General features: G+C 34.4%; 1 long non-coding RNA gene across 12 annotated transcripts; it reads right to left on the bottom strand.

Annotated features, from left to right (window-relative positions):
* On the bottom strand, positions 1–20621 carry LOC132283673 (uncharacterized). Of its 12 annotated transcripts, none has more exons than XR_009472088.1 (22): positions 19770–20621; positions 19203–19387; positions 16717–17139; positions 16507–16586; positions 15556–16080; positions 15195–15459; positions 10639–11017; positions 8684–10001; positions 6130–6275; positions 5948–5997; positions 5682–5750; positions 5449–5584; positions 5258–5333; positions 4999–5121; positions 4801–4911; positions 4178–4593; positions 3940–4014; positions 2021–3804; positions 1620–1895; positions 773–1259; positions 513–680; positions 1–409 (listed from the first exon to the last, which is right to left on the bottom strand). It is a non-coding gene; the product is annotated as an uncharacterized LOC132283673 (long non-coding RNA). The 12 variants fall into 12 exon arrangements; XR_009472089.1 differs by having other exon boundaries at positions 2021–2338; XR_009472084.1 differs by having other exon boundaries at positions 2021–4014; positions 5948–6018.
* Positions 20622–26456: the final 5835 nt, after the last annotated feature.

Raw genomic sequence — 26456 nt, 5'->3', positions numbered from 1 at the left:
GACAAAAAGCAAGAATATGAAAACTAAAAGCCTGTTAAAAATCAGGTCACAAGTTCAAACTTCAAATGTAACCTTTATATTTGCTCTATATGTAATCGAGTTACAAAATAATTAGTGAACCCAAATCTAAGACACCTTTTTCAAAAATCTTTCCTTGATAAATCACGGCAATCATATCGGCATTCCTCAACGTGCTCAATCGATGGGCTACAATAACTGTTGTCCTGTTGACCATAACCCTATCCATTGCTTCTTGCAAGTTCCTCTCGGATTCAGCATCAAGAGCACTTGTTGCTTCATTTAGAAGTAGATTTTGGGGATCCTTCAGAATTGCTCAGGCGAGGGAAACTCGTTGCTTCCATCCACCAAACAACTGAATTTCCTGCTCACCCACCATAGTGCGGTGTACCTAAATTAAAATTTTAAAATTCAAAGGCAAATTAGAATTCATATTTTCAGGAAAGTGAAGAAAGAAAAATGCTGAAAGAGTGACTAAATGGACAAGCAAGAACCTGAAGTAGTTTATCAATGAATTTGGCAGAATTTACTAGCTCAGCTGCAACTCTAATATCCTCAATTGTTGTCCCATCCTTCCCCATACACAATATTATCCTCGATGCTGGATGCAAACAACACGGGTTCTTGGCTGACGATAACAATTATCAACCTAAACCATTAAGCTGGAACACATATAGATTAATTCGATCAATAAGTACTTCACCAGTTTGTGGATGATAAAATCTCTGAATCAGACTGAGCACTGTTGACTTACCTCTTCCACTATGTCCAACCAAAGCTGCAGTTGTGCAACTAGGGATGGAAAGAGAGAATGCACTGACTATTCGATCATCTAGTCAGGCTGAATAACAAAAATGGACATCACTTAACTCTATATCTCCAGGCACTATGTTCCATATTTCTCCTTTGGATTGTCTTGGGTCGAAGGTTCTTCATTTCCAGGAGTCTTGCCTTATCTGTCTTCCTCAAATGTTCCGGTTGCAGCGTAAGTAGAAACAGGGAGTTCGGTTGCCTGGTTTAGATATTTGTGAAGTTCTCTGTCCGGATCTGGTTGATAACATCATCAACCTCTCAAACAGCTCCGCTCAAAGTGGACTAATGTCATTCAATACTTTTCCATTCATGTCAAATGCATCTATCTCTAGCGTCTTATTTATAGTCTCAAACATCTATAATACAACAGCTTGACCTGCAGCAAATGCACTCATGCAAGGAGAATTGGAGATGCCTGCCGTAAAGACCTGAAATATCCACATTTCAGCAAAAAGTTTTAAATATATGATTTGCTACAAACTGACAAGCTCAAGCAGAAGATGAAGTGTTTTCCTTTATGTTGTACTGAAAAAGCTATAACTTCTTTAGAAGCTACTAAAAATCAAAACTTCATTTTAGCTCTTCTTATTCTTTTACATCTCATCCCGATTCTTAACTTTTCACGTCTTACAACTCTACTAACATTTTGTCCTTTCCATCCTTTCAGCTCTTCGGAGTAACATGAAACATAGATAAATTGAAAAAGATAAACATTCAAGCAAATAACAGCAGTAAGAGCAACCGAACTGGATGCACAAATATGCACCTCAATGTTTCATATGATTTACCTTCCTAAACAAAACTTCTATAACATATAAAAGCACCCATGCAAGCCACACTCTCCCTTGTGAGACAGAGTGGGAGGTGATTGTTGTTTCCTCCAGATGATTCCCAACTTGTGGAACGCAGGAATGAAATTTGTTGATTTGACAATCTACCAGATTCCGTGGTAATTTAAGACTTGTCTTGCTCACTTCTAGAAATCATATGAGCTGAGAGTATGCTCCATTAGGATCCTTGAGTAGCTCCAAATATTATGCTCCCCTTCTAAGCACAACTCACTTCTTATGAGGAGTAACCCAAAACATAAATAAATTGACATTAGCTAAATTTTAAAGCACATACAATTGGAATGAAAGTTGTAAAAGAAATGAGAAACAACAAAGCTAATGCAGTTATGTTATCGCACCATTAATAATTGCAGATACAGCTCCTGCTATCAGAACTGGAACCTCTGGTTTGTAGAGATGGGCAAGGAGGGGCAGTGGAACTTCTAAACGCTGTTCTGACAGTTTTGATAGGTGGCCACCGGGTTCTCTTAATGCAGTTTCAGGAACACTCAGTCCAGCTGATGTTGGTAGACCAAATGAGACACTGGAACCGAGTGACACTTGCATCGATTGATTTGATTTCAATGGTCGATCGATGAAGCCTTGCTATGTTTCCTAGCGACGTACTTAAAAATGCCCTAAATTGCTTCTTTTGCAATTGTAAGTCCCCATACACCCTACATGATCTCTCATATGATCAAATATATAAATAAAGACACAAAAAAACAAAATTATAAAGAAATATATTTTTGTCATTTTTCAATTTTGTGACGATATGCAAAGACACATATATAAATATATAAATCTAAACATGCCAAGGTTTTCGAAGTGTCAATAAATCATCAATCAAATTGAACATTATTTGGACCCACAAATTTTTATTATATTATCTTTAGAAACATAAAAATTCGCATAATTAGGTTCAAAGATTTCTAGTCCATTTATAAATCAATAGTAGTCAACTTAGTCCATTATATGTGCATTAGAAATAAACTCAACACAAATATAATCAATTTCAAATTTGTGTTCAAAAACAAAAACAAATTTCACACAGGATTCAAAGATTTCAAAAGCATGTGAATTTTCACTCTTTTCTTTTTCTTTTTGAAACCTCTCTAGTTTTTTTCTTTTCTATGACAGCTTTCACTTAGCCAGCTATTTTCCCTTATTCCCATTTTTTTCAAGTCAAGGAAGCTTTCGGTCTGATCTCACTAGGTAGCCCTTTTCATAAGAAACTTTTTGCAGCCATCTCATTGGAGATTTTTCATTTCTTTTCAACTGCAAAAACACCCCCTATTTTTTTATTTTATTTTATTTTTTTTTTTGCTTTCACTCTTTTCTTTTTCTTTTTGAAACCTCTCTAGTTTTTTTCTTTTGTTTCTATGACGGCTTTCACTCTAATGAGTAGCCAGCTATTTTCCCTTATTCCCATTTTTTTCGAGTCAAGGAAGCTTTCGGTCTGATCTCACTAGGTAACCCTTTTCATAAGAAACTTTTTGCAGCCATCTCATTGGAGATTTTTCGTTTCTTTTCAACTGCAAAAACAAACATGTTTTTTTTCCCCTCTTTGCACCTCACTTTTTTTTTTCAAATGCCATCATCTTATATTACCTTAAGATGTCACTCATTATTTGAGTCTAAGATCACAAGTTTGAAAGATCATATAAATGTGAGTTAGTGTGTGTGTGAATAATTTCACAAGTTTCTTACTATAAAGAAATAAATAAACCAAAACTTTTACTAGAAATTATTCAAACTTCTATGTTTAATCAGAATCAATTTCAAAATTGTGTTTCCAAAGTTTTATCTTTTTAATTGGCTCTTGATTGAACAATTCAAAGTTTATGGCATGTATTTCTAGACACAAATACATAAATAAATTAAACAAATATACATGATAAGTATGCATAAATTATCATACTAGGGAACAAGCATTTTCACTCCTCTTGAGGATTCTCCTCCTCCCCCTTTCCCATGAAATCAAACAACCCACGATCCACGACCACATCACCCCTAATCGTACAGTATTCATTGTCAAGCCCCATCTCTTATATTTGCACTCTCAGATCACAAAACTCAAAAACAATATCGTTCCCAATCAACAAAATGCTTAGCTACTTTTAATTCATTTTCACAATCTTCCCTGCCATGTTCAAGCGAACCACAGAACTTTCAGAATTAAAATTGATTAGAAGAGAGAAAATACTACCTATATTCGCTAAGCAAAAAAATATGGGCAAGTATAGAAAGGAAAACCACTTGAATTAATATTATTTACCACCCAAAAAGAAAGTTCCATATCACATTGAAGCACCCAACCATGGTCTGCTTTCCCAAAACTCGAATCAACAACCTAAGAGGAATACAAAACAAAAGAAATTACACACCAATTTTAGCTAAGGGCAGAAAAACTGAAATTAAGAAAGAAAGAGAATCAGAGATAGAGGGTACACCCTCACATATTTTAAGCCATTAACTTTTTGAGTGTAAGGGAGACATAAAGAGAAAGAAATTACCTGATAGGATTATAATGAGATCGTCGCACAGTGGGTAGATTTTCAGCACAGCACAACACATAATATTATATGCCTTCAGTGCCTCATTTTTCTCTTTTTTTTTCACGTCTTACCCAATCTCCCACTTTTTTTCTTTTCCTTTTCAATCTTCTGTTTTTTTTTTTTTTTCACATGTAACTCATTCTTCCTCTTTTATCACAACTTCTCCATATTTTTTTTATTTTCCTTTTCATATAGTCTATTTTCTTTCTTCTCACATTTTTTTTCCCTACTTCTCTTTTTTTTCTCATACAAATCTGACATCCTCTTTTTTTTTTTTCCCCCTTTTTTTTTATTTTATTTTATTTTATTTTTTATTCGTACATCTCATCTCACTTCTTCTTCAAACATCTCTCACTCTCCATCTAAAAGATAACCTGAAACACAAAGGAAATTCAATTAAACAAATATACAAGCATATAAAGTTACTACGAATATTACCACCCTTCAGTTCAACCAAAAATAAATACATGCCAAAAAATAATTCCAACCTAAAATGGACATAGAATTGTCATAATATTGGATAAGCATTAATATAATGCACAAAAAGTACAATGAAATAGAATAAATGAACAGATAGTAACCGTTTTGTCAAGATGTACAGCAGCAAGCCAAGAATCTAAAGTAGTCAAAGAAGATTCTGTCAAATTCTTTTTATTGTCACCCAGGCATTTCAAATCATCTGATAGAATGCCCTACAGCAAACCACTTAACATATTAATGTCAGATATCTAAGAAAAACAGAGAAAAAAGAGGCAAATGCAGGTTGAAAGCCAACAAACCTTGCTTGACTTATCAACTGATCACCATTGCAGATGCGGCAGCACCTACAGCAGCCAAACTTGCCATAACTAATTTTTTATTGATGTCAAATAGGCGTCTTCTAAGAGATCTGAATAAATCTACTGCCAATCAACAGAAAAACAACAGATAGACAACATTACAAACAAAATACGAAGTACAATGAGGATGATCCTTGTATGGTCATGGTTAAAACTTAAAATGCATAGCTAGTAATAATCATGCAAAATAATTGTATACCAGTTCCGGTTAGCTGAATGCGCTTACTGGCCTCTTCCAAGATTTTGTTAACAACTTCAATAGATTCCAAACGAATCTGACATACAAGGAAACAACAAGTTCAAAAAGGTCAGTTATCAAGAATTAAAACTGTACCCACAAAACACACAATACTATATTACAAGCGAATCTATATATGCTAATGGCCAGACCTTCCAAACATGACTTTCTATGCCCTTTAAAAGGGCAAGTGTGATCTTCCCACTGATATCCTCACGTGGCAGGATATCAAGCCACCACTAAATGAAGAGGATGTGAAATACAATGTCTTAACAGTTTTCTTCGGAGCTGCAGATAAACCATACAAAATACAACACCACACAAAAAAGAGACAACTTATAAGGAAAAATCAGAAATGGAATGCTAAATGCAAATGCAATTCTACCTCAAATGGATTTTTATATATATTCTGCAGCACGAGGAGGTTTGACATCTGATAGAAACCCTTTGATGTCTGCAAAAGGAGGTATATCTTACTACCCATAAATCACAGCTCAAAAGCATCCAAAATTTTGATGCAGAAATTACTGGACCAACAAACGTAAAAAAAAAAATGACGAGTGAAACTTAAAAGGTATTTAATGAACTGATGATAAACCACAAATCTAAGACATAAGAAACCAAATGACTTGAATAGAATATAAGGCCAACCTCAAATAACAAGTTGATGAGTAGCGTATCCAGATCTTCCACGCCAGGGGCTTCCAAGCAAAGATCACAAACTAGAGGGATTAGGAGTGAGAGTGGCAGAATGGGACTTGGCAATATTGAAGACATAACAAAATTTATAAAGCCGCGAGGATGTGGAAAATAATAACAAATTAGGGCCTCACCTTATGGAAGAATAATGACCCACCTCAATAGGACCCCATATGTCAATTCCACCATCTATGGGCTTATCAAATCTAACACTGATTTTCAATGAGGATTTCCTTCAAAAGTTAATAAGACCTTCCCTCCAATCTCAAAAGTTGGTCCCCTAAAAATTGACATAGATATGCAGACAGAAACTGAGACATTTACCATAGTAAAATTTAAATTGTCACAAGAGAGAGAGGTACAATAGATACACATACAACATTCCACACAAGTAATGCTTGCCACATACATGTAGACAATAAATAAATAAAAATAAAAAATATTACACAGCCAATCGTTATGAAAATGCCAGTACAAAGAATAGAAAGAAATAGACATGTTGTACAGGCCACAGGCTCATACCAAGTAAACATTTTTTCCCAAATGTGTTGGTTTCATTAAAATTCAAATACTAAGTACAAGAGAAAAAGGAGGTACAACCTCCTTCAAACAAAAGAAAGGAAGATGGAAAATCCGCTGACAAAGAATGCAACACATCCCAAAAGATATCCAGCACAACAGAACATACCAAGTAAACATTTCTCACGGTAGAAGATTATTCCATATACATGATTTCACCTGAATGAAGTTACATTGATATTTTGAAGTGTTAACCTTAGGGCCCGTTTGGTATGCGTTGTGTTTTGTAGTGTTTTGTTTTAGCCTAGAACAGAACAAGTGTTTTGTAATGTGGTATTCTGAAATGAGAACAAAACATGTTTGGCAACGAAAATTTGCGGTGAGAATTTTGGAACAGAAACATGGTAGAACATGTTTGGTAGCATTTTTTACCTTCTGAAAATATTCCTAATTTTAAAGATATGGGTTTTGATTTTTTGAACAATCTGAAATGATATGCCCATTTGGGTTTTGATATAGGTAATATGTTTTGAACTTTTGATTCTTGTGGACAGATAGATAAACTGAAATATATGGGTTTTGAACTTCTGATTCTTGTAGATTTTGTAGTTTCCAGTTGCAGAGAGAGAGAGAGAGAGGGCAACTTCAGAGTTGAGAACGAGAGTAGAGCTTGATTATAAAAAAAAATCATAAAAAATTTCACCAAATACGATTTAGTTTGCAAAATAAGAATTACAGAGCTTGATTAGTTGATTTAGATAAAAAATTAAAACAAAACCCATACACGCAAGTTAGCAGTTGTAGAGAGAGAGGGGGGCAAGCTTGAGAGTTGAGAGACAGCGGCTGAAGCTTGCAAATGGCGAACCAGAACTGGAACAGCAGGCGATGGAAACTGAAAGATATGGGTTTTGATATTTTGAACAATCTGAAATGATATGCCAATATGGGTTTTCAACTTCACAGATCTGAAATATATGGGTTTTGAACTTCTGATTCTTGTAGATTTTGTAGTTTGCAGTTGGGGAGAGAAAGAGAGGGGGCAACTTCAGAATTGAGAACGAGAATTAAGATTGGGGCTAATATTTTGAACTTCTGATTCTTGTAGATTTTGTAGTTTGCAGTTGCAGAGAGAGAGAGAGAGGGCAAGTTCAGAGTTGAGAATGAGAATAGAGATGGAGGCGGGAATTGAACTTCAGATTCTTGTCTATTTTGTAGTTTGCAGTTGCAGAGAGAGGGGGGGGGGGGGGGGGGGGGGGGGGGGGGAGGGGGGCGCAAGTTCAGAGTTGTTTTTTCGGAAATTAGGGCAAGTTCAGAGTTGAGAACGAGAATAGAGATGGAGGTGATTGGGAGGCTGAAATGATTTGCCCTAAAAAAAAAAATTGTCCCGCTACAGTGTAAAATATGTTGCCCGCACTACTGTGCAAACTGGGCTCAGCTTTTTGTGGAACAAGCCAGAACACCTTTTTTTTGTTCTAACTTTTGGCCCATATTTTGAAAGTGTTCTGACACTATTGAAAGCAACACAGGCCTGTGCCAAACATATTTTGGGCCTCAATAGTGCTACTGTAGCACTTTGGGAACAAAACAAAACTACAAAACACAAACCAAACAGGGCGCCTTAGTCAGTGACTGATGAATGAACACAGAGATTAGTTAATGAATCTATGAATCAAATTTGAAAGCTCCAAGAGCAAAGGCAACAGAAAGTTTCGAAACTAATACAGACCACGTGATTTAACTTATTAGATGAAAAACAAAGGAAAGCAACTTAAAGCATACTCGGAAAGGAAATGCAAAAACAATACCAATAAATAAATAAATAACCAGTATATAGGGATTGAAGTGCTGAGAGATTAAAATACAAGTCATCCCCAAATTAAAAGAAATGATTACATAAAAGGTAGACTTGACAGCACAGTACAATTATAAAATTATACTTTGAAGGGGATAATGTTGAATATAAGCTGCCAGAAGCAGAAGTAGTGAATCTCACTTTGTCACCCACCGACTACGAAGTTTATCTTTTTCGAGAAAGGGGTTCCATAGTTTATTTAGAAAGAAAAACATAATGTTGAGCTCATGTAGAAGAGAAAAAAACAATTTAACGTTGAAGGGCACCAGAAATTGAACCATGAAAACCATGCTCACATGTAACCAGAAAGGGCATACCTGATTTGAAGGAACTCTTGAGACATGTCCAAGGAAGACATAATAGTCTAGGCCAAAAGAAAAAGGAACATTTGAAGAGCCAAGTGTATCTGCTTCAGAAACTGTAGGAGAAGTGATCTTAGTTAAGTCGGTAGCCCCAAAACCTTGCTTGGTTTTATTGCAGGGTTTTTCTGTATTAAATCCCCCGTTCAGTAGTTCTGCTTCATTTTGTGCTTCAACATTGATGTTATCGAGTCCTTCACCAAAAAGAACTAGGCCCAGTTCAGCTAACCACTAGGACTCTACAAATGTTGCACACTGCATGTACTTCTTTCTTGTCAAGATCGACCCATGACAAACCACATAATCTGGGGTGTAACCAAAACCATATAGAGCACTGCTTGGGTGCAAGTGGCAAGGCATCCCATTCTGCAAATTAACATACACCCCCAACACCTTTAAGCCTTGCTGAATTGTGAAATTATTCAGAACAGATAGCCTTCCTCACAATATCCCAAACAAGTCCACAGGATTTGAGTGGGATTGCAGTGTATTCAGAATATTGAGTAACTGGGATCTCACCCTTCTTGCTTTCTGAAACCCTTTTACATGTAAAAAGTGATTATTGCACCAATCACCCCGGTATTGATTAGGTTCCATTGCTGGTAAACATTTAGTAGTGTGAGGTGGTCAGATTCTTAAACAAAGAATTTTTCCCTTGCAGCATCACTATCCTCCACCATGTCCTTAGGTCTAAAGAACACTGATGGCACTGAAAGCATTGATACAATTGTCAGAAACTCATCTATGCATCCTAGTTGTTCTCCTGTCAAGAGCACCTTAGTAAGTGGTGGATCCAATGGGAACACCATTTTCCAACCAATATCAGGTAGGCTTCCCATACATAATATTATCCTCACCCCTGGAAGCGAACAACACGGGTTCCTAACTGACGAGACCAATTCTCTCCCAAATCCATTTAAGCTGGAACACTTTTAGATTAATTCCATCAGTAAGTACACCAGATTGTGGATCATAAAATCTATGGATCAGACAGATCACTGTTGACTTCACGCTTCCACTATGTCCAATCAAAGCTGCAGTTGTGCCACTATGGATGGAAAGAGAGAGTGCACTGAATATTTGCTCATCTGGTATGGTTGGATAACTAAAATGGACATATCTTCGCTCTGCCTCCAGACTTATGTCATCCAATATTTTTCCCTTCATGTCATATGCATCTATCTCTGGCTTCCTATATATAGTCTCAACCATCTGGAATGTAGCAGCTTGACCAGCACCAAATAAACTTGTGAAGTGAGATCCCTGCCCTGAAGACCTGAAATATCACATTGCAAGAAATGGTTGTAAATAAATGAATTGCTTCCAATCTGACAAACTCAAGCATAAGGTGAAAACGTTCTCCTTCATGTGGTACTAAAACACTATAACTTCATTAGAAGCTACAAAAAAGGTAAAAAAACAAAAACTATAACTTCATTTTAGCTCTTTTTTTTCTTTTACATCTCATAGGAATTTTAATTTTCACATCATACAATTCTCTCATAACCTAAGTCACACAGATCAGCTGTAGGAGCATGAGAGCGTCACCCATTTAGAAGAATTATGTGAGCTATTCGGAGTAACGTGAAACATAGACAAATTCAAAAAGATAAATATTCAAGCATATACAAGTAGTAAGAAAAACTGAACTGGATTCACAAATACGCATCCTAATGTGGCTAATCATAGAAGATTAAAAAAAATAAGCAAAAAAAAAAATAGTTTCATATGATTTACATTCGAAAACAGAACTTCCATAACATATAGAAGCGCCCAGCCAACCCAGTCTCTGCCTTGTGAGAAAAGGAAGAGACAATCTAAAGAAAAATACAAAGTTGATAGACATTCATTTGAGATAAGGGCATTAAAATTCCAATTGGAATGGAAGTTGTAAAAGAAATGAGAAACCATACCAGCTAATACAGTAACGTAATCACACCATTAATTATTGCAGATACGGCTCCTGCTATCAGAACCAGAACCTCTGGTTTGTTGAGATAGGCAAGGCTGTAGCGGAACTTCTTGACACTTTTCTGACAGTTTTTATAGGTGCCACCGGTCTGTTAATGCAGTTTCAGGAACACTTGCTCCTGCTAGTGCTAGTGGACCAAATGGGACAGAGAATGAGTAGTGGTGGTTGTTTCCTGATCCAGATGATCCCCAAACTTGTGGAACGCAGAAAAGACATTAGTTGACCTGACTGTCAACCAGATTCCGTATTAATTTCTGACTTTGTCTTGAAATTGCACCTTGTAGTTGTGAATCTTTGTTCACTTCTAGCAATCATATGACCTGAAAGTGATCCTTGATTAGTTCCACATGTGAGTCTGTTCAATTAACAAATATGACACTAATTGACATACATTTTCCCCTGATCTATGAGAACTATGTTGAAAAACAGTAAAAAAAGAAGTTGAGATTTAGGAACAAAATGAAGAAATTTTTAAAAATTTGTAATTACCAGGAAAATTTCATTAGAACGTATTTACAATTTTCATTTTTTCCTTTAAAAAATTACCTTTGGGAAAGAAATGTATACTATAGTAGAAAGAAGCACATTTTCCATTGTAACTAATAGGAACTTGGATTTAATTGGGAATTTTCTCAAAACATGGAAATATTTATGAAGAAGAAAACTACAAGCCAATTAAAAATCATATCACCAGTTAAGGAATGAGAAATAACCTTCAGATTTTCTGTATATTGATATAATTACATGTCAATTAGCAAAGCACAATCTAAAATACCTTTTTCAACCACCTTGATGAATCAAGGCAATCATATCGGCATTCCTCACTGTGCTCAAACAATGGGCAACAATAATTGTTGCTTTCCATTCATGCATGGTGATTTTATTTTAGGATGTAATTTCATTTACTCCTACCTTCCTTTACAGTTAAAAGAAAAAACCATTTCTTTAACTTTAAAAGATAATACAGTTGTTGAAATTCTTATACAAGAAAATCTTGCTTCTGTATGTGATAGTAATTTTTCTCCCCCCAAAAGAAAAAATCCTGATATTTTTGTCTTAAATGAAAAACATTGGTTATACGCCATATTAAGACAAAATTTCTCTGACAATCCTTCAAATCTCTGGAAACGAAGCCCTCGTTTTTGTAGGTTACAACTTAAGGATACTAATGTCATCATCCGTGTAAAACCCATGATATATCTCAGAAAAGACATAGATGAGTTTGATGACCAGCTTCAAGATCTTCTAGAAAAGAAGCTCATTGAAAGGACTAAAAGTCCTCACAGTAGCCCTGCCTTTATGGTAAGAAACCATAGTGAGGTTAAAAGAGGAAAAGCCCGTATGGTAATCAACTCTAAGCGGCTTAATGAACATTTAATTTTCGATGGGTATTTTATTCCTCGAAAAGATGATCTCATAAATCAAACTCGCAGAACAAAAATCTTTAGCAAGTTTGATTGCAAAGCAGGCTTTTGGCAAATAAAATTAAGGAAAAAATCCAAGCCACTAACTGCTTTCAGCACACCTCGAGGTCATTACCAGTGGACTGTAATGCCATTCGGTCTCAATACTGCACCTCAAATCTATCAACGATGGATGGATAAGATCTTTAATGACCTTAAAGATTTTGTTGTTATATACATGGATGATATTTTGGTCTTCTCTAAAACAAGGGACGAACACAAAACACTTACAACTTCTTTCCACTAAATTAAAAAACACATGGAATTATTTTGTCACCAAACAAAATAAAAGTTGAACAGGAATCTATTGATTTCTTAGGCCTAGTTTTAACCCAAAAAGGGCTAAAACTACAGGATCACATTATTATCAAAATTCGTGATTTTTCTGATGAAATTCAAGATAAAAAGCAACTTCAAAGTTTTCTCGGTATTTTGAATTATGGCCGCAACTTTATTAAAGGATTGTCTCAAAAGGAGCTCCCTTTAATAAAGAAATTGCAAAAAGATAAAGTCTTTGAATGGATTGACGAGGACAAAAGTTGTCCAACAGATCAAACGCAATCTTGTCCATATCCCTGAAGTTTATTTTCCCCAAAACGGTGATAAACTTATTCTTGAAACTGATGCCTCAGACCTATGTTGGGGATGCATTTTAAAAGCTATTCCACAAGATAAGTGGAATGAAACTGTTTTCACAAATCATCAGATCCGAGCACGAAAAACTCCTATCTCAAAAAAGCTTCAAAAAGAAGAATTGATTTGTGGTTATAATTCTGGAAAATTTAAACCAAATGAACAAAATTATATTATTTATGAAAAAGAACTTCTAGCCATCAAATTAGCTATAAAGCGTTTTCATATTTATCTCGCTCCAGAAGATTTTATTATTTGTACTGATAATCAAGCAGTAAAGGACTTCCTTATAAACAAGAAAAACTGTTTAGAAGGAAGAAGATTAAAATGATAAAATGTTATTGCCCAATATTCTTTTGCTATAGAACATATCAAAGGCACTAACAATTTTCTTGCAGACGTTTTGAGCAGAAATTATATCGAAATATCTAACAACGATATTTCTTTATCCACAGATGAGCAATCGAAGTAAACAACCTCAAAAAGATGGTTGGATTACAATTGCTAAAAAGGCGACTAAACAACCTGTTCCGACATCATCACAACCACAAAAATGGTTCGTGGTCTTTGCAGGATTCCAACCAGGGATCTATCCCGAGTGGCACGATTGTCATGCCCGGCTAAAAAACTTTTTTGGTTCATGCTTCAAAGCTTATGACCCACTTGAGGAAGCTCAACAAGTTTTCTACAATGTGGGTAAAGCTTCACAAAATATTTTTGCTAATTTTGCAAAAAGGCAGGAAGCAATAGAAGTAAAAAACTTTTACAATCCTAGTATTCCACACAATTTTTACGAAGAAATCAATGGTGTGTGGAAAATGCATCAACTAGAATGCAATAAGAAATTCAGGCAACACCTAAGTAATCTTACTTTGCTCATTGCTAAACAAACAGCTATGACTGAAGAGCTGAAAAAGCTTTGCATCCAGATCTGTCTCACAGTTGACTGGGAGAAAGTTTTTCTTTAGATCAAATAAATTGTTTTCTTAAACTTGCCCAGTTAGTTGGAGAACATGATTTTCCAAAAAATACTTTTGCAAAAATCAACCGAATATGTCTTCTTGAAAAAGCAAGAAACATGTGTCCTCCTGAATTGTTTAGAATAATCCTCTCCAAAATAAATGATCATTCTACAACAATAAAAAAAAATATTATCTTGAAAATCATAACGAAATAAACCATTTCTATGTGATTTACAACAATAAAAAGATTCCAAAACTGACTCTTTTCATTGTCCCCGGTTTTGACTGGTCAATGGAACCTGTCGATTGGGGAGTAATTAACAAAATTACTTTCTCCTCACATGATTGTATGTCATGGAATGCTTTCCTTGCCACGATCAAAGCCATGATATACAAAACAACAGCTCACTAGAAATTCAGCCGCAATCTGACTTTCTGGATTTCTAGTACTATTGGATGGCGAGAAAAAAAAAAAAAATTTCCAGCCTTATCAAATCTGGCTTCTCAAGCTTACAGAAGACAGCGAATTCGAACATCACCAACTTTTGAATTCTCAAAAGATCGCAAAAAGGATTAACCCCTTTGATCTAGCTATCAACAGTCTTATCCACCTCCAAGACAAAGCTCGACGAGTTCTACAAGATGATTCTTTAGAACCGCCGTTTAAAAAGGTCCGTGATGGAAGAAGACTATTCGTCACAACACTACCCATGAACTACCCAACATATTCAGCGGAACAATTAATCGAAGCTACTGAATTTCTCAAAACAATTCAGTGCAATACATTGCAAGCTCCAGAAGAAATCCTATTTGGAGCAGAACAGGCAAACATCGACTGGGATGCTACTTTTGGTCAGAGTCCAGTCGACAATCCTTCTCTAGATGAATATGAACTCCATAATCTCATCAATGCTATGGAAGGATAACATCCTGACATGCGCCTCTTACTGATCGACTGTACAACAATCCAGCACACAACAAGATGCGATGTCACATCTACTATTCATCAACAGTGAAAAGTAGCCAGCAAACTATTCATCAACAGTGAACGTAGCCGACATATCACTATTCCAGAAACAGTACAAAGCAAGATTCCTTCTTATCTGCTTAACTGTTTATACTTTTTCTTTCTATAAAATCCGAAGCTGCACCAAGCATTCTGTATCTGAAGTTTTTAAGTTTTCTTCTCTCTCTCTCTTGTAAACATTCTCAGTTCTCAGTTTTTATATTTCTGCATTATCTTTGTAATTGGTATCACTAATAGGAACTTGGATTTACATGGGAATTTTCTCAAAACATGGAAATATCTCACAGTATGAAGAAGAAAACTACAAGCCAGCTAAAAACCATATCACCAGTTAAGGAATGAGAAGTAACCTTTAGATTTTCTGTATATGGATATAGTTACATGATAAGTCGCAAAGCACAATCTAAGATACCTTTTTCACCACCTTGACGAATCACGCAAACATATCGGCATTCCTCACTGTGCTCAAACGATGGGCAACAACAACTGCTGTTCTGTTGACCATAATCCTATACAATGCTTCTTGCACAATCCTCTCTAATTCACCATCAAATACACTTGGTGCTTCCTCTAGAAGTAGAATTCGCGGGTCTTTCATAATTGTTGGCTATGGCAACTCGTTGTCCCTATCAAACAGACAACTGAATTCCGTGCTCACCCATCATAATTAATAGTCCCTAAATTAAAATTTAAAATTCAAAAGCAAATTAAAATTTTCATGTTCATGTAAGAGAGGAATGATGAAAGCATAACAAAATGGAAAAAGAATGAACCTGTGGAAGTTTATCAACGAATTTGGCAGCATTTGCAAGCTCAGCTGCAGCTCTAATCTCCTCAATTATTTCCCCATCCTTCCATACACAATATTATCCTCAATCCTGGATGCGAACAACACAAGTTCTTGGCTGACGAAACCAAGTTTATCCCAAATTCATTTAAGCTGGAACACTTTTAGATTAATTCAATCAATAAGTACTTCACCAGTTTGTGGATCATAAAATCTATAAATAAGACGGATCACTGTTGACTTCACGCTTCCATTATGTCCAACCAAAGCTGAAGTTGTGCCACTAGGGATGTAAGGAGAGAATGAACTGAATATTTGCTCATCTGGTACAGCTGGATAACTAAAATGGACATATCTTCACTCCGCGTCCACACTAATGTCATCCAATATTTTTCGCTTCATGTCATATGCATCTATCTCTGGCTTCCTATATATAGTATCAAACATCTGGAGTGCAACAACTTGATCAGCGCCAAATGCACTCGTGAAGTGAGATGCCTGCCCTGAAGACCTGAAACATCCACATTGCAGCAGAAGGTTGTAAATATCTGATTTGTTTCCAATATGATAAACTCAAGCATAAGGTGAAAGTGTTCTCCTTCATGCAGCACTAAAACACTATAATGAAGCTACACAAAATGTAAAAAAACTAAAACTGTAACTTCATTTTAGCTCTGTTTTTTTCTTCTTTTACATCTCATCCAAATTTTAATTTTTCACATCTTACAATTCCCTCATATCTTTTTTATCCTTCCCATTTCAATCTCTTCGGAGTAACATGAAACATAGACAAATTGAAAAAGATAAATATTCAATCATATAACAGTAGTAAGAAAAACTGAACTGGATTCACATATATGCATCCCAATGTGGCTAATCATAAAAGACTTAAAAAAAATAATAATAAGAGGAAAAAAAATAGTTTCATATGATTTACCTTCGAAAACAAAAATTCAATGAGCTATAGAAGCGCCCAGCCAACCCAATCTCTGCCTTGTGAAAAATGGAAGCGACAGTCTGAAGAAAAATACAAGGTAGATACAACCAAAATAGAAATAAGAAGTAAAACCAATTAGACATTCATTTGAGATATGGGCATTAAAAATCCAATTGGAAGGGAAGTTGTAAAAGAAATGAGAAACCTTACCAACTAATCCAGTAACGTAATCACACCATTAATAATTGCAGATACGGCTCCTGCTATTAGAACCAGAACCTCTGGTTTGTTGAGATAGGCAAGGCGGCAGTGGAACTTCTCGATGCTTTTCTGACAGTTTTTATAGGTGCCACCAGGTTCTGTTAATGCAGTGTCAGGAACACTCACTCCTGCTAGTGCTAGTGGACCAAATGGGACAGAGAGTGAGAGGTGATGTGCTTCCTGATCCAGATGATCCCCAACTTGTGGAACGCAGGAAAGACATTCGTTGACTTGACTGTCAACCAGATTCCGTATTGATTTTTTACTTTGTCTTGCTCAACTGCACCTTGTAGTAGTGAATCTTTTTTCACTTCTAGCAATCGTATGAGCTTAGGGTGATCCTTGAGTAGTTCCAAATGTGAGCCTGTTCGACTAACAAATATGACACTATGGTGAAAAACAGTTAAAAAAGAAGTTAAAATGCTGAAATTTCCAAAATTTTGTAATTTCCTGGAAAATTTCATTAGAACATATATACATTTTTTTTACTAAAATTACTTGTGGGAAAGCAATGTATACTATAGTAGAAAGAAACACACCTTCCATTGTAACTAAAAAGAACCGGGATCTTATAGGGAATTTTCTCAAAACATAGAAATATCACACAGTTTGAATAAGAAAAACTACAAGCCAGTTAAAAATCGTATCACCAGTTATGACATGAGTAGTAACTTTTAGATTTTCTGCATATGTGATTGAGTTACATAATAATTAGCGAAGCACAATCTAAGATATCTTTTTCTACCAATTTTCCTTGATGAATCACGGCAATCATATGGGCATTCCTCACCGTGCTCAAACGATGGGCAACAATAATTGTTGTTCTGTTGATCATAATCCTATTAGTGAGCAGGCATAAATTCATATTTAATTGGGCTGTTGAAGTGTTATTAAAATGATAGAGGTCAAACATTTTAAAACAAAAAAGAAGGTTGCCTGTAGCATATTAATAAATGTACAGTAATATAGCTTGGTCAGACAAACCAAACCAAAACCATCGAGTTCTAAAAAGCCTAAAATGATGAGTAAAATTTATGAGAAAACTGGAATAGCATGACGGTAATTGCCATCTGCACCTTATGTTCTGGAAAGAGACAGAAGTGAGCAGAGCATGTTCCTCCGTGGGAAAATGCCATTAGTAATCAACGATGTTGTACAAAAGCCACTAAGGTGGATTCTACAATAATTATTACTATCTTACAATGTATTCTGCATTCGAGTTTTAATTGTGGATATGCATACTCGTAAAAGGCATTACTATTGCACCAAGCAATCCGCCCTAGATATGCATATTCATGCGGAGGCAAATAAGTTTGAGAGAAAAAGAATCTTAAAAGCTTACCAAGGGGTTAAGAAGCCGAGTTCAAGGTTCAAGACACATTTTGCTAAGCAAGAATTTCACATATCCCTGCAAAATGTTGTGTGGCTGATGAACAAATCTCTGATTATGCCGTGCCTGATCTTGAACCATTTTCTCCACTTGCAAATAGAAAACCACCGCCATTTTGGTCTCTCAGAAGATCTGGATTTCTGCTATTGGGGAAGAAAAACTCGGTAGATTTTGAATTGTGTACCGTTAGCAGGAGGAGCACCTAGGTTTGCTTCGGTGATGGCAATATAAAATTTGGGCCGGCAATAAAGCGGGACCTCTTGGCTAGGGTTTTCGTCTGAGCCTTGTGTTAGATGGTATTCAAATCGGTAACAGGGAAACGAAGAGTTGGATTTGTGGCTTGAGATCACTACAAGAAAATTAGTTTTTAACCACGGTGGAAAACGCTTTGCACCACGGTTTTGAACCGTGGTGGTATCAGCCGTGGTAGTAAATGTATGACTCTCTCTCTCACACACACAAACACGGGCAGAGAGAGAAGAACTAACATTGTTGGTTTTGCAGGTGATATATGTGAAACCAGGATATGAAGCTGCTGAACTTGACTCACTTGTACAAGACTCCCTTCTGCTCAAAGCCTTAGCCGAAGTATATATAAACTAGAATACTAGTCAGATCATCATACATAATACAAGTTAATATGTCATATATATATATATATATATATATCTTAATACATGCAATTAATTAGGTAAATGTGTACTGATGAACTTGTTGATGGATTTTCCATTCAAAGGGCACTTGCTCGGTAATGCAAGATATCTGAACCAAAGTTGCAGTGTAAGGGCTTATCAATAATATTTGCAACACTCCAATATTCCATAGGTGTTCACGGTATGTTGTTGATAAAATATTTTAGCACAAAAAAAAAATAAATAAATAAAAAAAAGAAATAAAAACATGTGATTCATCATGTCAATAATACAATTTTACATCATTTCAAAAGTGGCTATATACTCTACAGAATCCCATAAATGAATAAGATGGTCATGAAAAGGAAATAAGAAGAAGAAGAAGAAAAAAAAAGACTAAGGGTAGTGCATACCATAAGAACACCATCTCTAGTAGCAAGAACAAGAATGTCAGCACAAGAAACCACCCCTGGGCAAACTTTTTCCAGCTCCTCCTTAATCAGACCCCCTTTAACGTTTTGTTTGGAATAGCATCCTTCTCAATGGAGTTATTCTTATTCCCATTGTTGTCATCTAATAGAACTGAAGCATCACAACCCTGAGAACGTAAATAAAAACCACAAAATTAAGAACAATTAAATCATACCAGATGAAAATAAAGAACAAAACTCACAATAATATACATAATCAAGAACAAATCGATACTCAATGCAGAGGAATTCATCAAAACCTAAGAACAATAACAACTCAACGTACAAATAATTAATGGTGCACGAAATTTCAAAGAAATAATAACATACAAACCAAGAAGGAAAAAACTCAATTCCCAGATGAATAATGTCAGAGATAAGAAAGAATATATATATATAACAATTGAAGAAAGGGCAAAAAGCCATCTCAAAGCCCAGATCAAAAATGGTAAAACCCAATTGAAATAAAGCTAAAAAAATAAGAAGATAAACATGAAATTAACATCAAACCTCAATGAAGTAATCGTGGAACAAGAGGCGCAGTAGTTGCGCTGGGGTGTTCCTGTGCTTGAAGAATGGGCATGTTTCTCGGTAGAATTCGTACTCGAGATTGAGGGCACCTCCTTCGATACCAGAAAGAAAATCTATAGAAATCCAAGAATCGATTGAAGAAGATGGTGAAGTAGCGAGTTCTGTTTCACCTTAGGGGTTTCTCAGAGAGACCACGACGGAGACGATAAGTGCCAGAAAGACCCATTTGCTCGCTCATCATCGGAATGTTCGACACGGAAGGTTGAAGAAACTGAAAGAATTTTTAGAGAGAGAACGAAATTAATCGATCCTTGCTTTGAATCAGCAGTAGAACCAGACACAAAAAATTAGGGCTTCGGTTATCAGGGTTTTGACGCCAAAGTTTGCTTCGAATGGGAGAGAAGGGGGTTAGGGCTTGGATAATGGGGCCTTCAAATGAGAGAGCGAGGGCTAGTGCTTGGATAAATGATCTCTGTTACATAAAGATTGCTTCCACGACTCCAGACAGGGTTAGGGCTGGGAGAGAAAGGAGATTCAAACACAATCTTCAAAGTTTCGCTTCTGAGCCACGTATTGATCGAGTATGTATTATCATTTGGGACTTGGGGCTGCAAGAGGGTCAGGGTGAGATATTTGGGCTCAATTCGTTTTGGAGGAAGAAAGAAAGCGGTGTGTTCGCGTGTAAGCTCAGTGAGTGTATGAGAACGAATCATCAATGGAACTACTCGTGGAATGACCGACATGATCACAATTAGGAGTCTCGTCGGTTGTCTGAATGAAAGGAGGGAAAATTTTCGTCTGCGAAGAAATGGTATTCAACAAATCGGCAACTGTATCATTACCTTGGAAGAAAACAAAAGAAAGGGGATTCGCGCCAGGCCTAGTTCTTCTTTTAAAGCCCAACTTGCAATATGAATGGTCCAACTATTCCCTCGCGGATATGACTTGGCCCAGTCCATTAACATGTCAAATGATCCAAAGGTTCTACTCACTATTTTTTTTAGTGTCCAACTAGTTTTTTTTTTTACAGACACCTAAATCTTGGGCCGATCCTAAGCGTCCATTTGGCATGCAAAAATTTGTCAATGAAAATTTGTTTTGGAAAATTAAAAAATTTACTTTAGTTCCTCCGATACAAGGTCAAAAGACTCAAAACACACAATATTACTAATTTAATGATATGAGTTTGGGCCAAAATATCTCATATGTTTTGAACTATTAGAAACCAATATCAATCATCCCAAACATGATATGAATTTAAATTTGAAGACCAATATCAAAAAAATAATATCATAACACATTCCAAACAGATCCTAAAAAATCTTTGTTTCATGTTTGACCATTTCCTAATATGAGCCGAGCATAAATATATATATATTTAATGGGTTTGGACTTTTAGATAATTTGATTTGACTGATGGGTTGGGTCAAAATTGCCATGCTAATGGCCAAATTGACATGAGTTAGTTCCTTTATCAATCCAATTGTGGCTACTACTAATTCACTTCAAAATTTTCTTTGTGAAAATAAATGAAATAATAAAAGAAAGATAAAAACCATTGACAAATAAAAATAATAATAATAAATGATCGTAATTATATTTGAGAAAAAAAAAAGTAATTTAATGAATTTATTAATACTGTTTTTCATAAAATTTATCTTTTATAAAAAAGATCGAGTAGACATTCGCACTCTAATTTGTTGCTTGTCGGTTGGTTAGGCTTGGTATAGCTTTAGTGTGCAAGAGGAATGGTCCTTTGTGTAAATGTACGGTCTTATAAATTAGAGGCCAAATTGATTTCAAAGGTGTTGCGATTGCAAACACATGCACGTGGCCTGTGATGAAAATACACATCCCAAAAATGAATAACATGCATATATATAAAGTAAAGGTCCAAGTCTTGTGTTCATTTTCAGACCTTGATGGTCAATCAAAGCTTGCACCGGCCCCAAAGTCACCTATGTTGTTAATATGTACAACGTACGGTCGCGTACAATATAATAGACAATTAAACTTTTAATTCACTGAAAATATATATGCACCATCATTTGCACAACAAACCCTACTAGGGACTACATGTACTAGAAGACTTTGTTTAGTGTCGATTTTCTTATTCAATCAAATATTTGGTGGCTGCTAGTTTTCTAATAACACTGGTCGGTAAATATACCCCCAATGATCTAACTTTTAAGATCCCGTCGTAACACGCTATATCACCTGTTAACTTATGTATAATAGTTGGGAGAAAATAGAAAATGAGAGAATAATCTAAATCACTTATTGGTTGATATTATGGTTTGCAGTATCGATTACGGTCGGATTTAGATAGTGTTAGTGTAAATTAGTTGATGCGAATCACATATCGAATTTAAAAAAGGGTAGCGTATCGGCTTATACCGCGAACTATTATTGACATGTAAAGAAAAAAGAAAAAAAAAATAATAGTAACCACGTTTGAATTTACCATCATACATTTTTTCATAAATTTTGTCATAAACATAAGGATAAAATTAGTATTAATAAGGGTTTATTAAAAATGCTAGTCTTATAACAAAACAAGTCCATCAAGGTTCATTAATGTATAACTTCAAAGTTCAAATCATTCTATTCCCTTTCTTTTCTTTCTAATTTTTTTACCAAATACAATAAAATAAATAAATAAATAAATATCATATCTCTCCCTTTTTTTTCTTTTCTTTTTTTTTCCCTTTCATTTATTTTCAACCAAGTGGGCCTGAAAGTCATATTTGGGCTAACAAAAGGTCCTTTGCTACTTATATTTGAATTTGGCCATTTATTTTGGGTCAACTTGTCTATGTAAACATAATTTTAAAAGACAAAATTGCTGAGTCCTTCAAAGTGTGATTGAACCATTTTTTTTTTTCAAACTTAAATTGTTAAAGTTGAAAGAATAATTCTACTTTTTAATAACAGGTATCAATGGATCTTTGATTAAAGGGAACACGGATGAATAAGAAAATAACATTTTAAATCACTTGTGTATAATATGCGTGTTGTCAACCAAAAAAACAAAAACTCTTTGAAAAATATCACAAGCATGCGTATAGAATTATAGACTACTTGACCTTAATAGTCAATCAAGCTCTTGCACCGACCCAAAGGATTTATAACGTGTGTAACTAGAGTCATATATGTTGCAATATAGGTAGGAAAAGGCAATGGTACGTATTGTCTATTAATCTCCTAATTTTAATTTGATGATCATGAGGTGGGTAAAAGTCATTAAACATGGTATAACTGAAATCTCCTAATGTGAAAATATGAAATTTTAATATGTATAATATACGGTCGTCTAGAATATAGACAAATTTAAATTTAATTTGAATGAAAATATACATTCACCATCATTACACAACAAACCCTACTAGCTACACGAGATTTTATATTTATTTTTGATTAAATATTTGGTGGCAGCTTGTTTAGTAATAAACAGCGGTCGGTTATTCAACGGTTGAGTTGATGTATAAGGGAATGATAAAATAAAATATCTAATGAAAGTGCTAAGCATATCTATTGACGTAATCATTTCTTAATTTGACATAAGTTGACATCATGCAATGTATATAAAATTAATCAGAGAAAGCCAATAAAATATATATTGCCTTTCTTAAGGGAGATCATATTTGCATTTTATTTTTCTCCAATTGTATTATATTTATTTATTTATTTATTTTTAAGAAAATGACAAAAAGATCTTTAAATTCATTAATATATTATCCTTGAATTTATAATGTCATGATTACCCTTTATACAACTTTAACTTTTTTTTACCTTCTTTATTTTATTTACTATTTTTATCCTTTCAATTTGTTTTTTCCAGAGGTCATCTCAAAGAAAATAATTTATTCCATATTAATAATTTAATTTTTGATAGTCAAAAGAAATAATTTATTCCATAATGACATTTTTTTTATTTTTTTATTTTTTTTACAATTGAAAGGAATATTTATTCAACAAAATTAACTTTTTTTCCAGTCAAAAGAGGTAACTTTTTTTTTTATTTTATTTTATAATTTTTTGTGGTCCTGTCAAAAGAAATGATTTATTAAATAAAAATAACCTTTATTTATTTATTTTTGGTCTTATCAAAAGAGATAATTTATTCAATATAGATTGAAAAAAACAAAAATTAATTCTCTTCGTTTCATACTTTTTTTTTTTTTTTTCTTTTGGGAATCTTAACAAAACAAATAATTTTTTCAATAAATATTTTTTTTCGTTTTTTTTTATTCATGTCAAAAGAGATAATTTTTTAATGGTTACTTTTTATTTATTTTTATCCGATCAAAAGAGTCAATTTATTTAATATAAATTTTTATTTCTTGGTCCCCTAAATTTTTTTTTTATTCAATTAATTTTTTGTCTTGTCAAAAGAGACCTAAAATAATAAAGATTAGAGATAAATAGAGGAAATCTAAAAGGACAATTTTGTCATTTAAAAAGTAATAATTATTTACTTGTAAAGTTAGGGTTAGAATTGTCATTTTATTTAATAATTGTAGTGCAAACGTTGAAAAGTGAAGTGCGGATATCGCCTCCCTTTCTTGATCGTAATTAAGAAAGGCAATATATATATGAAAAATTATAGACATCGATCAAGAAGTGTTTTTTATGATTTTATCACTAATGAGACGTGGCGTAATTAGCCTTTTTTTTTTGGGAATCGGAGAGAGAAATCTTTCTTTTTCTTTGATCGTTCTTAGATTTGCTTTTGAAAGTTGCGACAACAACAGTTCTAGATTTTCGCTTAAACACAATGTGTGGTATGTGTGTGTATATATATATTTATATATTGAAGTTATGTATAATTAATTATGGAGATAATTGAAAGATATGTAAATAATTATTATGTGTTGGCCGGTTTGAAACTGTAACTCCAAAATTTAAGATTATGTTTGTATCGCTGCATAGTTAGGACTTAGAATTATGGATGATTACAAAAAAAAATATAAGATATCTGTAAATAAAATTCGTCATGAATAATTGTTTGATGTATATGTAATAATGTAAAGGAGGATTATTTTGATGAGTTTTAATATTGAGGTTTGTGATAATTAAGATAAAGAAATGTAATATTGAGAGAGAAACAAACTTGAGAAAGAAGAGATAATGACGTGGAGCCTAGCACTACTCCATAGAGAGAGAGAGAGAGAGAGAGAGAGAGAGAGAGAGAGGAAGAGGAGGGCCAATTGACTAAATTGCTTGGAGCATACGGTAAGATACGAGAGGTAGTGAAGAAATGTGTAAGTTGTGACAAAATTCAAATAAAGGTACGATGAAGAATATATTTAAAAGGGTAGGGAGTAGTATGGAGGCTGTCGATTGACCGGATGAACCTGACCTTGAAAGCCGCCCGCATGAGTCACGCGCACTTTCTTAGTTTTCTCAACTTTCATGTGTGTGTATTATTTCTGTCACTGTGTCTGTATGTGAACACCTCGTTACATTACATTTGTCTCGTTAAGGTAAATAATTATTACATTTAATAATTGATCAGATGTATTATTTTTAATTAATTTATCTATACTAAAAATATGGATTGGAATCACCGTGTGATTAATTGATCCCATGCCGAAAGGGTAAAACCGGAAATAAACTATGTTCTTCTAGAATGCACTGGGTCACTTCCCCTCCCTTTGTATGGACATAGACCAGACTATGCTAGCTGGGCGCATCCACATCCCCATAATACATACACTCTCTCTCCCTTTTTCTCTCTAAAATCTAAATATATTACTACATCTATTCCATATAAGTAGTCTACTATTTTATATTTAGACATCTCAAATTAATTATCTATTTTAAAAAATAAATTTTTAATAAATCTTAAATTTGGTAACTATATATATCTAAATCAAAAAGAATAAATTGTTAAAAATGGTACTAAAAATAAAGAGTGAAATCTTTATTTGTTTGTATTTTGCATCAATAATCAATCAAAATCGTTCCCTTGGACTTAGTATCACTGATTAATTGATCCCATGTCAAAAGGGTAAAATTGGTAATAAACTATGTTCTTCTATTGCACTGGTTCACTTCCCGTCCCTTCGTACAGATGGCTATCACCAAACTATGCTAGCTGGGCCATATATCCATATCCCCCATACACTCTCTCTCACCCTTTTTTCTCTCTAAAATCTAAATATGTTACTGTACTATATATATATATATATATATATCACCTTCTAGTAAGTCCATGTGTTACATCTCCCACCCTTAATTTTCTCATCCAATTACACGCATGGAATCTAAATTTTATTATTTTTTAAAAATTGGCATGCAAAAAGGTACTTTGAACCCGTACCACTAAAGTTAAAAGTCCATCTGTTTATTGACCTCACTTAAACATCCCTAATTATCCATTATTAGTCTAGTTTACACTACTGTTAAGAAGGAATAACCAATTCTCAAGCCCTTGTACAGTCTTTAGGAGGTCAAAAGCTTAGGATTCTCTTTTCAGTTTTGTTGACAACATTTTTGTGTTCTCATTATATAACTTAAAAATAAAACAATTTCAAAAGTCATTTGTTTAAGTTAAAAAAAATTTGGGACTTTAATTTCAAAGAACTTTCTTTTGTAATTTATTTTAAGATAACAACACAGATCGAATATGGCATTTCTTTCTTATATTATTTTACCCCCTTA

The sequence above is a fragment of the Cornus florida genome, unplaced genomic scaffold, assembly GCF_030987335.1.
Source record: "Cornus florida cultivar Cherokee Brave unplaced genomic scaffold, ASM3098733v1 CherokeeBrave_3.0.0_Hap2_Chr11, whole genome shotgun sequence".
Lineage (NCBI taxonomy): Eukaryota > Viridiplantae > Streptophyta > Magnoliopsida > Cornales > Cornaceae > Cornus > Cornus florida.
Note: the sequence above shows the minus strand (reverse complement) of the source record. Positions and strands in the feature narration are given on the sequence as shown.